Consider the following 13258-nt stretch of genomic DNA (forward strand, 5'->3'; position numbering starts at 1 on the left):
CTCCTTCAGCGCTCACTCGTTCCTTCAGTACTCACCCACTCCTTCAGTGCTCACACGCTCCTTCAGTACTCACCCGCTCCTTCAGTGCTCACCCGCTCCTTCAGTGCTCACACGCTCCTTCAGTGCTCACACGCTCCTTCAGTGCTCACCCGCTCCTTCAGCGCTCATTCGTTCCTTCAGTACTCACCCGCTCTTTCAGTGCTCACCCGCTCCTTCAGTGCTCACACGCTCCTTCAGTGCTCACACGCTCCTTCAGTGCTCACACGCTCCTTCAGTGCTCACACGCTCCTTCAGTGCTCACACGCTCCTTCAGTACTCACACGCTCCTTCAGCGCTCACTCCTTCCTTCAGTACTCACCCGCTCCTTCAGTGCTCACACGCTCCTTCAGTACTCACCCGCTCCTTCAGTGCTCACCCGCTCCTTCAGTGCTCACACGCTCCTTCAGTACTCACCCGCTCCTTCAGTGCTCACCCGCTCCTTCAGTGCTCACACGCTCCTTCAGTGCTCACACGCTCCTTCAGTGCTCACCCGCTCCTTCAGTGCTCACACGCTCCTTCAGTACTCACCCACTCCTTCAGTGCTCACACGCTCCTTCAGTGCTCACCCGCTCCTTCAGTGCTCACCCGCTTCTTCAGTGCTCACACGCTCCTTCAGTACTCACCCACTCCTTCAGTGCTCACACGCTTCTTCAGTGCTCACACGCTCTTTCAGTGCTCACACACTCCTTCAGTGCTCACACGCTCCTTCAGTGCTCACACGCTCCTTCAGTACTCACCTACTCCTTCAGTGCTCACACGCTCCTTCAGTGCTCACACGATCCTTCAGTGCTCACACGCTCCTTCAGTGCTCACACGCTCCTTCAGTGCTCACACGCTCCTTCAGTGCTCACACGCTCCTTCAGTGCTCACACGCTCCTTCAGTGCTCACACGCTCCTTCAGCGCTCACTCCTTCCTTCAGTACTCACCCGCTCCTTCAGTGCTCACACGCTCCTTCAGTGCTCACCCGCTCCTTCAGTGCTCACCCGCTCCTTCAGTGATCACCCACTCCTTCAGTGCTCACACGCTCCTTCAGTGCTCACACCCTCCTTCAGTGCTCACACGCTCCTTCAGTGCTCACACGCTCCTTCAGTGCTCACCCACTCCTTCAGTGCTCACACGCTCCTTCAGTGCTCACACGCTCCTTCAGTGCTCACACGCTCCTTCAGTGCTCACACGCTCCTTCAGTGCTCACACGCTCCTTCAGTGCTCACACGCTCCTTCAGCGCTCACTCGTTCCTTCAGTACTCACCCACTCCTTCAGTGCTCACACGCTCCTTCAGTACTCACCCGCTCCTTCAGTGCTCACCCGCTCCTTCAGTGCTCACACGCTCCTTCAGTGCTCACACGCTCCTTCAGTGCTCACCCGCTCCTTCAGCGCTCATTCGTTCCTTCAGTACTCACCCGCTCTTTCAGTGCTCACCCGCTCCTTCAGTGCTCACACGCTCCTTCAGTGCTCACACGCTCCTTCAGTGCTCACACGCTCCTTCAGTGCTCACACGCTCCTTCAGTGCTCACACGCTCCTTCAGTACTCACACGCTCCTTCAGCGCTCACTCCTTCCTTCAGTACTCACCCGCTCCTTCAGTGCTCACACGCTCCTTCAGTACTCACCCGCTCCTTCAGTGCTCACCCGCTCCTTCAGTGCTCACACGCTCCTTCAGTGCTCACACGCTCCTTCAGTGCTCACCCGCTCCTTCAGTGCTCACACGCTCCTTCAGTACTCACCCACTCCTTCAGTGCTCACACGCTCCTTCAGTGCTCACCCGCTCCTTCAGTGCTCACCCGCTTCTTCAGTGCTCACACGCTCCTTCAGTACTCACCCACTCCTTCAGTGCTCACACGCTTCTTCAGTGCTCACACGCTCTTTCAGTGCTCACACACTCCTTCAGTGCTCACACGCTCCTTCAGTGCTCACACGCTCCTTCAGTACTCACCTACTCCTTCAGTGCTCACACGCTCCTTCAGTGCTCACACGATCCTTCAGTGCTCACACGCTCCTTCAGTGCTCACACGCTCCTTCAGTGCTCACACGCTCCTTCAGTGCTCACACGCTCCTTCAGTGCTCACACGCTCCTTCAGTGCTCACACGCTCCTTCAGCGCTCACTCCTTCCTTCAGTACTCACCCGCTCCTTCAGTGCTCACACGCTCCTTCAGTACTCACCCGCTCCTTCAGTGCTCACCCGCTCCTTCAGTGCTCACACGCTCCTTCAGTGCTCACACGCTCCTTCAGTGCTCACCCGCTCCTTCAGTGCTCACACGCTCCTTCAGTGCTCACACGCTCCTTCAGTGCTCACACGCTCCTTCAGTGCTCACACGCTCCTTCAGTGCTCACACGCCCTTTCAGTGCTCACCCGCTCCTTCAGTGCTCACACGCTCTTCAGTGCTCACACGCTCAGTGCTCACACGCTCCTTCAGTGCTCACACGCTCCTTCAGTGCTCACACGCTCCTTCAGTGCTCACACGCTCCTTCAGTGCTCACACGCTCCTTCAGTGCTCACCCACTCCTTCAGTGCTCACCCACTCCTTCAGTGCTCACACGCTCCTTCAGTGCTCACACGTTCCTTCAGTACTCACCCACTCCTTCAGTGCTCACACGCTCCTTCAGTGCTCTCACGCTCCTTCAGTGCTCACACGCTCCTTCAGTGCTCACACGCTCCTTCAGTGCTCACACGCTCCTTCAGTGCTCACACGCTCCTTCAGTGCTCACACGCTCCTTCAGTGCTCACACGGTCCTTCAGTGCTCACACGCTCCTTCAGTGCTCACCCACTCCTTCAGTGCTCACACGCTCCTTCAGTGCTCACACGTTCCTTCAGTACTCACCCACTCCTTCAGTGCTCACACGCTCCTTCAGTGCTCACCCGCTCCTTCAGTGATCACCCACTCCTTCAATGCTCACACGCTCCTTCCGTGCTCACACACTCCTTCAGTGCTCACACGCTCCTTCAGTGCTCACACGCTCCTTCAGTGCTCACCCGCTCCTTCAGTGCTCACCCGCTCCTTCAGTGATCACCCACTCCTTCAGTGCTCACACGCTCCTTCCGTGCTCACACACTCCTTCAGTGCTCACACGCTCCTTCAGTGCTCACACGCTCCTTCAGTGCTCACCCACTCCTTCAGTGTTCACACGCTCCTTCAGTGCTCACACGCTCCTTCAGTGCTCACACGCTCCTTCAGTGCTCACACGCTCCTTCAGTGCTCACACGCTCCTTCAGTGCTCACACGCTCCTTCAGCGCTCACTCGTTCCTTCAGTACTCACCCACTCCTTCAGTGCTCACACGCTCCTTCAGTACTCACCCGCTCCTTCAGTGCTCACCCGCTCCTTCAGTGCTCACACGCTCCTTCAGTGCTCATACGCTCCTTCAGTGCTCACCCGCTCCTTCAGCGCTCATTCGTTCCTTCAGTACTCACCCGCTCTTTCAGTGCTCACCCGCTCCTTCAGTGCTCACACGCTCCTTCAGTGCTCACACGCTCCTTCAGTGCTCACACGCTCCTTCAGTGCTCACACGCTCCTTCAGTGCTCACACGCTCCTTCAGTACTCACACGCTCCTTCAGCGCTCACTCCTTCCTTCAGTACTCACCCGCTCCTTCAGTGCTCACACGCTCCTTCAGTACTCACCCGCTCCTTCAGTGCTCACCCGCTCCTTCAGTGCTCACACGCTCCTTCAGTGCTCACACGCTCCTTCAGTGCTCACCCGCTCCTTCAGTGCTCACACGCTCCTTCAGTACTCACCCACTCCTTCAGTGCTCACACGCTCCTTCAGTGCTCACCCGCTCCTTCAGTGCTCACCCGCTTCTTCAGTGCTCACACGCTCCTTCAGTACTCACCCACTCCTTCAGTGCTCACACGCTTCTTCAGTGCTCACACGCTCTTTCAGTGCTCACACACTCCTTCAGTGCTCACACGCTCCTTCAGTGCTCACACGCTCCTTCAGTACTCACCTACTCCTTCAGTGCTCACACGCTCCTTCAGTGCTCACACGATCCTTCAGTGCTCACACGCTCCTTCAGTGCTCACACGCTCCTTCAGTGCTCACACGCTCCTTCAGTGCTCACACGCTCCTTCAGTGCTCACACGCTCCTTCAGTGCTCACACGCTCCTTCAGCGCTCACTCCTTCCTTCAGTACTCACCCGCTCCTTCAGTGCTCACACGCTCCTTCAGTACTCACCCGCTCCTTCAGTGCTCACCCGCTCCTTCAGTGCTCACACGCTCCTTCAGTGCTCACACGCTCCTTCAGTGCTCACCCGCTCCTTCAGTGCTCACACGCTCCTTCAGTACTCACCCACTCCTTCAGTGCTCACACGCTCCTTCAGTGCTCACCCGCTCCTTCAGTGCTCACCCGCTTCTTCAGTGCTCACACGCTCCTTCAGTACTCACCCACTCCTTCAGTGCTCACACGCTTCTTCAGTGCTCACACGCTCTTTCAGTGCTCACACACTCCTTCAGTGCTCACCCGCTTCTTCAGTGCTCACACGCTCCTTCAGTACTCACCCACTCCTTCAGTGCTCACACGCTCCTTCAGTGCTCACACGCTCCTTCAGTGCTCACACGCTCCTTCAGTGCTCACCCGCTCCTTCAGTGCTCACCCACTCCTTCAGTGCTCACACGCTCTTTCAGTGCTCACACACTCCTTCAGTGCTCACACACTCCTTCAGTGCTCACACGCTCCTTCAGTACTCACCCACTCCTTCAGTGCTCACACGCTCCTTCAGTGCTCACCCGCTCCTTCAGTGCTCACCCACTCCTTCAGTGCTCACACGCTCCTTCAGTGCTCGCACACTCCTTCAGTGCTCACACGCTCCTTCAGTGCTCACACGCTCCTTCAGTGCTCACACACTCCTTCAGTGCTCACCCGCTCCTTCAGTGCTCACACGCTCCTTCAGTGCTCACACGCTCCTTCAGTGCTCACCCGCTCCTTCTGTACTCACACGCTCCTTCAGTGCTCACACGCTCCTTCAGTGCTCACCCGCTCCTTCTGTACTCACACGCTCCTTCAGTGCTCACCCGCTCCTTCAGTGCTCACACGCTCCTTCAGTGCTCACCCGCTCCTTCAGTGCTCACACGCTCCTTCAGTGCTTACCCGCTCCTTCAGTGCTCACACGCTCCTTCAGTGCTCACACGCTCCTTCAGTGCTCACACGCTCCTTCAGTGCTCACACGCTCCTTCAGTGCTCACACGCCCTTTCAGTGCTCACCCGCTCCTTCAGTGCTCACACGCTCTTCAGTGCTCACCCGCTCCTTCAGTGCTCACACGCTCTTCAGTGCTCACACGCTCCTTCAGTGCTCACACGCTCCTTCAGTGCTTACCCGCTCCTTCAGTGCTCACACGCTCCTTCAGTGCTCACACGCTCCTTCAGTGCTCACACGCTCCTTCAGTGCTCACACGCTCCTTCAGTGCTCACACGCCCTTTCAGTGCTCACCCGCTCCTTCAGTGCTCACACGCTCTTCAGTGCTCACACGCTCAGTGCTCACACGCTCCTTCAGTGCTCACACGCTCCTTCAGTGCTCACACGCTCCTTCAGTGCTCACACGCTCCTTCAGTGCTCACACGCCCTTTCAGTGCTCACCCGCTCCTTCAGTGCTCACACGCTCTTCAGTGCTCACACGCTCAGTGCTCACACGCTCCTTCAGTGCTCACACGCTCCTTCAGTGCTCACACGCTCCTTCAGTGCTCACACGCTCCTTCAGTGCTCACACGCTCCTTCAGTGCTCACCCACTCCTTCAGTGCTCACCCACTCCTTCAGTGCTCACACGCTCCTTCAGTGCTCACACGTTCCTTCAGTACTCACCCACTCCTTCAGTGCTCACACGCTCCTTCAGTGCTCTCACGCTCCTTCAGTGCTCACACGCTCCTTCAGTGCTCACACGCTCCTTCAGTGCTCACACGCTCCTTCAGTGCTCACACGCTCCTTCAGTGCTCACACGCTCCTTCAGTGCTCACACGGTCCTTCAGTGCTCACACGCTCCTTCAGTGCTCACCCACTCCTTCAGTGCTCACACGCTCCTTCAGTGCTCACACGTTCCTTCAGTACTCACCCACTCCTTCAGTGCTCACACGCTCCTTCAGTGCTCACCCGCTCCTTCAGTGATCACCCACTCCTTCAGTGCTCACACGCTCCTTCAGTGCTCACACACTCCTTCAGTGCTCACACGCTCCTTCAGTGCTCACACGCTCCTTCAGTGCTCACCCGCTCCTTCAGTGCTCACACGCTCTTCAGTGCTCACACGCTCCTTCAGTGCTCACACGCTCCTTCAGTGCTCACACGCTCCTTCAGTGCTCACACGCTCCTTCAGTGCTCACCCGCTCCTTCAGTGCTCACACACTCCTTCAGTGCTCACACGCTCCTTCAGTGCTCACACGCTCCTTCAGTGCTCACCCACTCCTTCAGTGCTCACACGCTCCTTCAGTGCTCACACGCTCCTTCAGTGCTCACACGCTCCTTCAGTGCTCACACGCTCCTTCAGTGCTCACACGCTCCTTCAGTGCTCACACGCTCCTTCAGTGCTCACACGCTCCTTCAGTGCTCACACGCTCCTTCAGCGCTCACTCGTTCCTTCAGTACTCACCCACTCCTTCAGTGCTCACACGCTCCTTCAGTACTCACCCGCTCCTTCAGTGCTCACCCGCTCCTTCAGTGCTCACACGCTCCTTCAGTGCTCACACGCTCCTTCAGTGCTCACCCGCTCCTTCAGCGCTCATTCGTTCCTTCAGTACTCACCTGCTCTTTCAGTGCTCACCCGCTCCTTCAGTGCTCACACGCTCCTTCAGTGCTCACACGCTCCTTCAGTGCTCACACGCTCCTTCAGTGCTCACACGCTCCTTCAGTGCTCACACGCTCCTTCAGTGCTCACACGCTCCTTCAGTGCTCACACGCTCCTTCAGTGCTCACACGCTCCTTCAGCGCTCACTCCTTCCTTCAGTACTCACCCGCTCCTTCAGTGCTCACACGCTCCTTCAGTACTCACCCGCTCCTTCAGTGCTCACCCGCTCCTTCAGTGCTCACACGCTCCTTCAGTGCTCACACGCTCCTTCAGTGCTCACCCGCTCCTTCAGTGCTCACACGCTCCTTCAGTACTCACCCACTCCTTCAGTGCTCACACGCTCCTTCAGTGCTCACCCGCTCCTTCAGTGCTCACCCGCTTCTTCAGTGCTCACACGCTCCTTCAGTACTCACCCACTCCTTCAGTGCTCACACGCTTCTTCAGTGCTCACACGCTCTTTCAGTGCTCACACACTCCTTCAGTGCTCACACGCTCCTTCAGTGCTCACACGCTCCTTCGGTACTCACCCACTCCTTCAGTGCTCACACGCTCCTTCAGTGCTCACACGATCCTTCAGTGCTCACACGCTCCTTCAGTGCTCACCCGCTCCTTCAGTGCTCACCCACTCCTTCAGTGCTCACACGCTCCTTCAGTGCTCACACACTCCTTCAGTGCTCACACGCTCCTTCAGTGCTCACACGCTCCTTCAGTGCTCACACGCTCCTTCAGTGCTCACACGCTCCTTCAGTGCTCACACGCTCCTTCAGTACTCACCCACTCCTTCAGTGCTCACACGCTCCTTCAGTGCTCACCCGCTCCTTCAGTGCTCACACGCTCCTTCAGTGCTCACACGCTCCTTCAGTGCTCGCACACTCCTTCAGTGCTCACACGCTCCTTCAGTGCTCACACGCTCCTTCAGTGCTCACACACTCCTTCAGTGCTCACCCGCTCCTTCAGTGCTCACACGCTCCTTCAGTGCTCACACGCTCCTTCAGTGCTCACCCGCTCCTTCAGTGCTCGCACGCTCCTTCAGTGCTCACACGCTCCTTCAGTGCTCACACGCTCCTTCAGTACTCACCCACTCCTTCAGTGCTCACACGCTCCTTCAGTGCTCACCCGCTCCTTCAGTGCTCACACGCTCCTTCAGTGCTCACACGCTCCTTCAGTGCTCGCACACTCCTTCAGTGCTCACACACTCCTTCAGTGCTCACCCGCTCCTTCAGTGCTCACACGCTCCTTCAGTGCTCACACGCTCCTTCAGTGCTCACCCGCTCCTTCAGTGCTCGCACGCTCCTTCAGTGCTCACACGCTCCTTCAGTGCTCACACGCTCCTTCAGTACTCACCCACTCCTTCAGTGCTCACACGCTCCTTCAGTGCTCACCCGCTCCTTCAGTGCTCACACGCTCCTTCAGTGCTCACACGCTCCTTCAGTGCTCGCACACTCCTTCAGTGCTCACACGCTCCTTCAGTGCTCACACGCTCCTTCAGTGCTCACACACTCCTTCAGTGCTCACCCGCTCCTTCAGTGCTCACACGCTCCTTCAGTGCTCACACGCTCCTTCAGTGCTCACCCGCTCCTTCTGTACTCACACGCTCCTTCAGTGCTCACACGCTCCTTCAGTGCTCACCCACTCCTTCAGTGCTCACACGCTCCTTCAGTGCTCACCCGCTCCTTCAGTGCTCACACGCTCCTTCAGTGCTCACCCGCTCCTTCAGTGCTCACACGCTCCTTCAGTGCTCACACGCTCCTTCGGTGCTCACCCGCTCCTTCAGTGCTCACACGCTCCTTCAGTGCTCACACGCTCCTTCAGTGCTCACCCGCTCCTTCAGTGCTCACACGCTCCTTCAGTGCTCACCCGCTCCTTCAGTGCTCACCCGCTCCTTCAGTGCTCACACGCTCCTTCAGTGCTCACACGCTCCTTCAGTGCTCACACGCTCCTTCAGTGCTCACCCGCTCCTTCAGTGCTCACACGCTCCTTCAGTGCTCACACGCTCCTTCAGTGCTCACACGCTCCTTCAGTGCTCACCCGCTCCTTCAGTGCTCACACGCTCCTTCAGTGCTCACACGCTCCTTCGGTGCTCTCACTCCAGATGCCAACCACTTTTTATTGATGAATAAAATTTCACACGTCCTTTTCTTTTCTTTAACATCTAGGAAATAGACTCTAGGTAGCACTGGTATGAAGCACAAAGACATCTGATGTCAATCCCCTGTTCATTTTTCCATTTGTTCAAGAACAGACGTCCACTATGACTTCAACTGCATTCAGTTAACTATTTTGGTTAGAGGAGTATTTAACAAGATGTTCTTTATGGGGAAGTGGAAAAGAATCCTTCAACCTAAGGCATACAAAATGGAAGAATGTAGCAAATAATGTTATAGCTGAAACAATCCCCGGAGGTAGCGCAGATGAAAGGTCACACAAACATGAGCTACTAAGTCTCTGCGAAAAACACACCTTAAGCCAGCAGATAGTGGAGCCAACAAGACTAGAAAAAACACATGACCTTATCTTCTCAAATAATGACTACCTGATAGGAGACATAAGACTATAAAAAACAACTAATTCCAATCACAACCTAATCGAAGTCCAGACGTACATGCATAGGGGTCCTGATCAGCAGAATGCATGTACCTGTGAAGGTGTCTTCAAAAAATACAACTTCAACAACAAGAACATCAACTGGGACCAGGTAAACCATGTCCTAAACGAAACATGTTGGGAAGATGTCTTAAATGACATGGATCCAAACCAGTGCTTTGAAAGGATCAACTTCCTGGCAGCCGGAGCATGTTCTAGGCATATATCCCTAAGAAAGAAGAAGAGCATGAGTAAACTGGAGAGAGAAAGACGCTCCCTCTACAGAAGACGACGAAGAGTCACTGAGCTCCTCAGGAGTGCTAGAATATCTGATACACAAAAGGAGGCGCTGACCAGGGAAGTGGAGACTATCGAACTTAAGTTAAATGACTCTTACAGAAACCAGGAGAGGCAGGAGGAGCTTAAAGCTATTAGTGAAATTGAAAGAAATTCAAAATATTTCTTTTCATATGCCAAAAACAAGGCAAATACCACATCTAGTATCGGGCCCTTACTCAGACAGGATGGGACTTACACAGATGACAACAAGGAAATGAGTGAAATATTGAAATCCCAGTATGACTCTGTGTTTAGTGAACCACTAATCGGTCTGAGGATCGACGACCCAAATGATTTCTTCATGAATGAGCCTCAAAACTCCATAAATGTATGCCAGATTTCCGACATTACCATAACTCCGATAGATTTCGAAAAAGCCAATGACAACATGCCTATGCACTCAGCCCCAGGCCCAGACTCGTGGAACTCTGTTTTCATTAAGAACTGCAAGAAACCCCTCACACGTGCCCCAAGTACACTATGGAGGAGGAGCTTGGACATGGGTGAAATTCCACAGTCACTTAAAACAACGGATATAGCCCCACTCCATAAAGGTGGCAGCAAAGCATTAGCTAAGAACTATAGACCAATAGCTCTAACGTCCCACATCATAAAAATCTTTGAAATAGTGCCAAGAAGCAGGATTGCAAATCACCTGGATTCCCAAAATCTGCACAATCCAGGGCAACATGGGTTCAGGGCAGGTCGCTCCTGCCTCTCACAACTCCTGGATCACTATGACATGGCCTTGGATGCACTGGAAGAAAATCAGAATGCAGATGTAATATACACAGACTTTGCAAAAGCATTTGACAAATGCGATCATGGCGTAATAGCCCATAAAATGCGTGCTAAAGGAATAACTGGGAAAGTGGGGAGATGGATATTCAACTTCCTAACAAATCGAACACAAATAGTAGTGGTCAACAGAGTTAAATCGGAAGCTGCCATAGCGAAGAGCTCTGTTCCACAAGGCACAGTACTCGCCCCCATCTTATTCCTTGGAAATAAATGGTATCAAATACCGACACAGTGGAAATATAAACACAAATGCAGTATAATGTGATCCTTTATTGACAACGTTTCACCCACACAGTGGGCTTTTTCAAGTCACACACAGATCTACCTGGGGTGGAAGGTACGGGAGTATTTATAGTCATGTTCAGAATGTTGAGGTCAGGTGGAGAATGCTGCATCTGATGATCTACCGGGTGGAGTTATAGAGTCTTGGGTAGCTTGGCAGGGGTATTGGACAAGTTCTGAGTAGACCTTCTGCAGTGTTCTATGTTCTTATTTGGGATAGCGATGAAGAAGTTTCGTTTCTTGGCGAGTGGTTCAGCTATGTTATAGAAGCCGTTGTTCTGGTTGAAATTGTTGGTTATAGAGATAAGCGATGATTCCAGGATTCTTCGGTATTGAGTGTTGTCTTCTGTGGCGATAAGTCTTGAGTTTCTGTAGTTAATTAAATGGTTGTGTGAATTGCGATGTTGTACACAGGCATTCCTTGTATCGTCAGTCCTGCTTGCATATTGGTGTTCTGAAATACGTGTTTGGAGGTCTCTTGATGTTTCGCCCACATATAATTTGTTGCAGTCATTACAAGGGATTATGTATACCCCTGCAGAGGATGGAGGCTTGTCCTGTCTACTACTGGTGATGTCCTTGATGGTCGTGGTTGTGGAGGTGGATACTTGGAATGATGTATTGGAAAAGATGTTGGAAACATGTTTGGCAATGGAGTTGGTGGGGAGGGCTATGTATCTCTTCTCGGCAGTGTCTTCTCTGGGTGTGTTGAAGATGTTTAATGCCCGCCGTCTGCAGTCTCTGATGAAGTGACAAGGATAGTGGAGTTTAGAAAATACTTGTTCAATTATAGTGCATTCTTCCTCAAGGAACTCATTGCTGCAGATTCTGAGTGCACGCAGGAAGAAGCCTATAATTACACCACGTTTGGTTTTGGTGTCGTGGTGAGAGTAGAAGTGGAGAAGATCGTTTTGGTTGGTGGGTTTTCGATAGACTTTAAAACGAAGTTCGTGGTCAGCTTTGCAGAGCAGAACATCAAGGAAAGGAAGAGAGAGCTTGACAGATACCTAAAGTCAGTGCCGGATCAGCCGGGCTGTGGCTAGTACGTTGGACTGCGTGCGGCCAGCAGTAACAGCTAGTTGATCAGGCCCTGATCCATCGGGAGGTCTGGTCATGGACCGGGCCGCGGGGGCGTTGATCCCCGGAATAACCTCCAGATATCCAGGTAACCTCCGTAACCCATGCGTGTCGTAAGAGGCGACTAAAATGCAGGGGGGCAAGGCGCTAGTAACCCCTTTTCCTGAACAAATTACAAAATTTAAAAAGAAAAACGAAGGATTTTCTCTTTATCACCCTGCCTCGGTGGGATACTGCCAGTGTGTTCAAAAAATAGTGGCAATAAAATGTACCAGAGTCACGAGCGAGGATAGTATCATTACAGTCGAGAACTTGACATGCAATATGTCACAGACAGTTGATGTTCTAAAATTTTATTGTTGAAGACGTCTGTCCCTGGATAATATAGCACAGGGTTTCCTATCCACAAGACCTCAGCTCAGTCCGCTGACCATATATATATATATATATATATATATATATATATATATATATATATATATATATATATATATATATATATATATGTATATATACATATATACACTGATCTGTGGCTGAAGGAGACTCGAATCTACGGACCTTAGAACAAAGTACGCAGTGCTATACCAAACTCACCACACTGGACCAATACCTCGGAGTCCAGCTTGCGCTAGACTTTGATCCAAGGCAGCCAGCTTTCAGGGAGAAGGCTTACAGCTTTTCATCTCATCCCCTGCATGCATCGCCTGCTCTTGTGAATTCCTTGCATTGTTAAAATCTCTAGTAAGGCTGATGCATGCAGGGGATGAGATGATAAGCTGTAAGCCTTCTCCCTGAAAGCTGGCTGCCTTGGATCAAAGTCTGGCGCAAGCTGGACTCCAAGGTATTGTCCAGTGTGGTGAGTTTGGTATAGCACTGCTTACCTTGTTCTAAGATTCTTAGGTTCGAGTCTCCTTCAGCCAGAGATCAGTGTTTGTGTATATTTCGCCTGCTCTCGCGAATTCCTTATATATATATATATATATATATATATATATATATATATATATATATATATATATATATATATATATATATATATATATATATATATATATATATATATATATATATATATCATTTCACCTTTATATAACGTCTGTTTTAAAAAAATATATGAAAAAATTAAGAACTCAGTTATCCACATGAAACTACAAAACCATAAAGAGAAGCCTAAAAGCCGGGTTATAAAAGCACTTCAAACGCGGCTTGCTGAGGGGGTAATAAATAGCGATAGCATGAAACAGGCTTTTTTTCCAGGAACATGGTAATTTTCCCGATTGTCTAGGGGGTGTAAAAGGGGTGTTTAAGGAAGTCTTGAGGGTGTATAGGGGTGCTTACGGGGGAGGTGGTATTGTAAATTAAAAGGAA

The sequence above is a fragment of the Cherax quadricarinatus genome, chromosome 63 (genome assembly GCF_038502225.1).
Source record: "Cherax quadricarinatus isolate ZL_2023a chromosome 63, ASM3850222v1, whole genome shotgun sequence".
In the NCBI taxonomy this organism is placed as follows: domain Eukaryota; kingdom Metazoa; phylum Arthropoda; class Malacostraca; order Decapoda; family Parastacidae; genus Cherax; species Cherax quadricarinatus.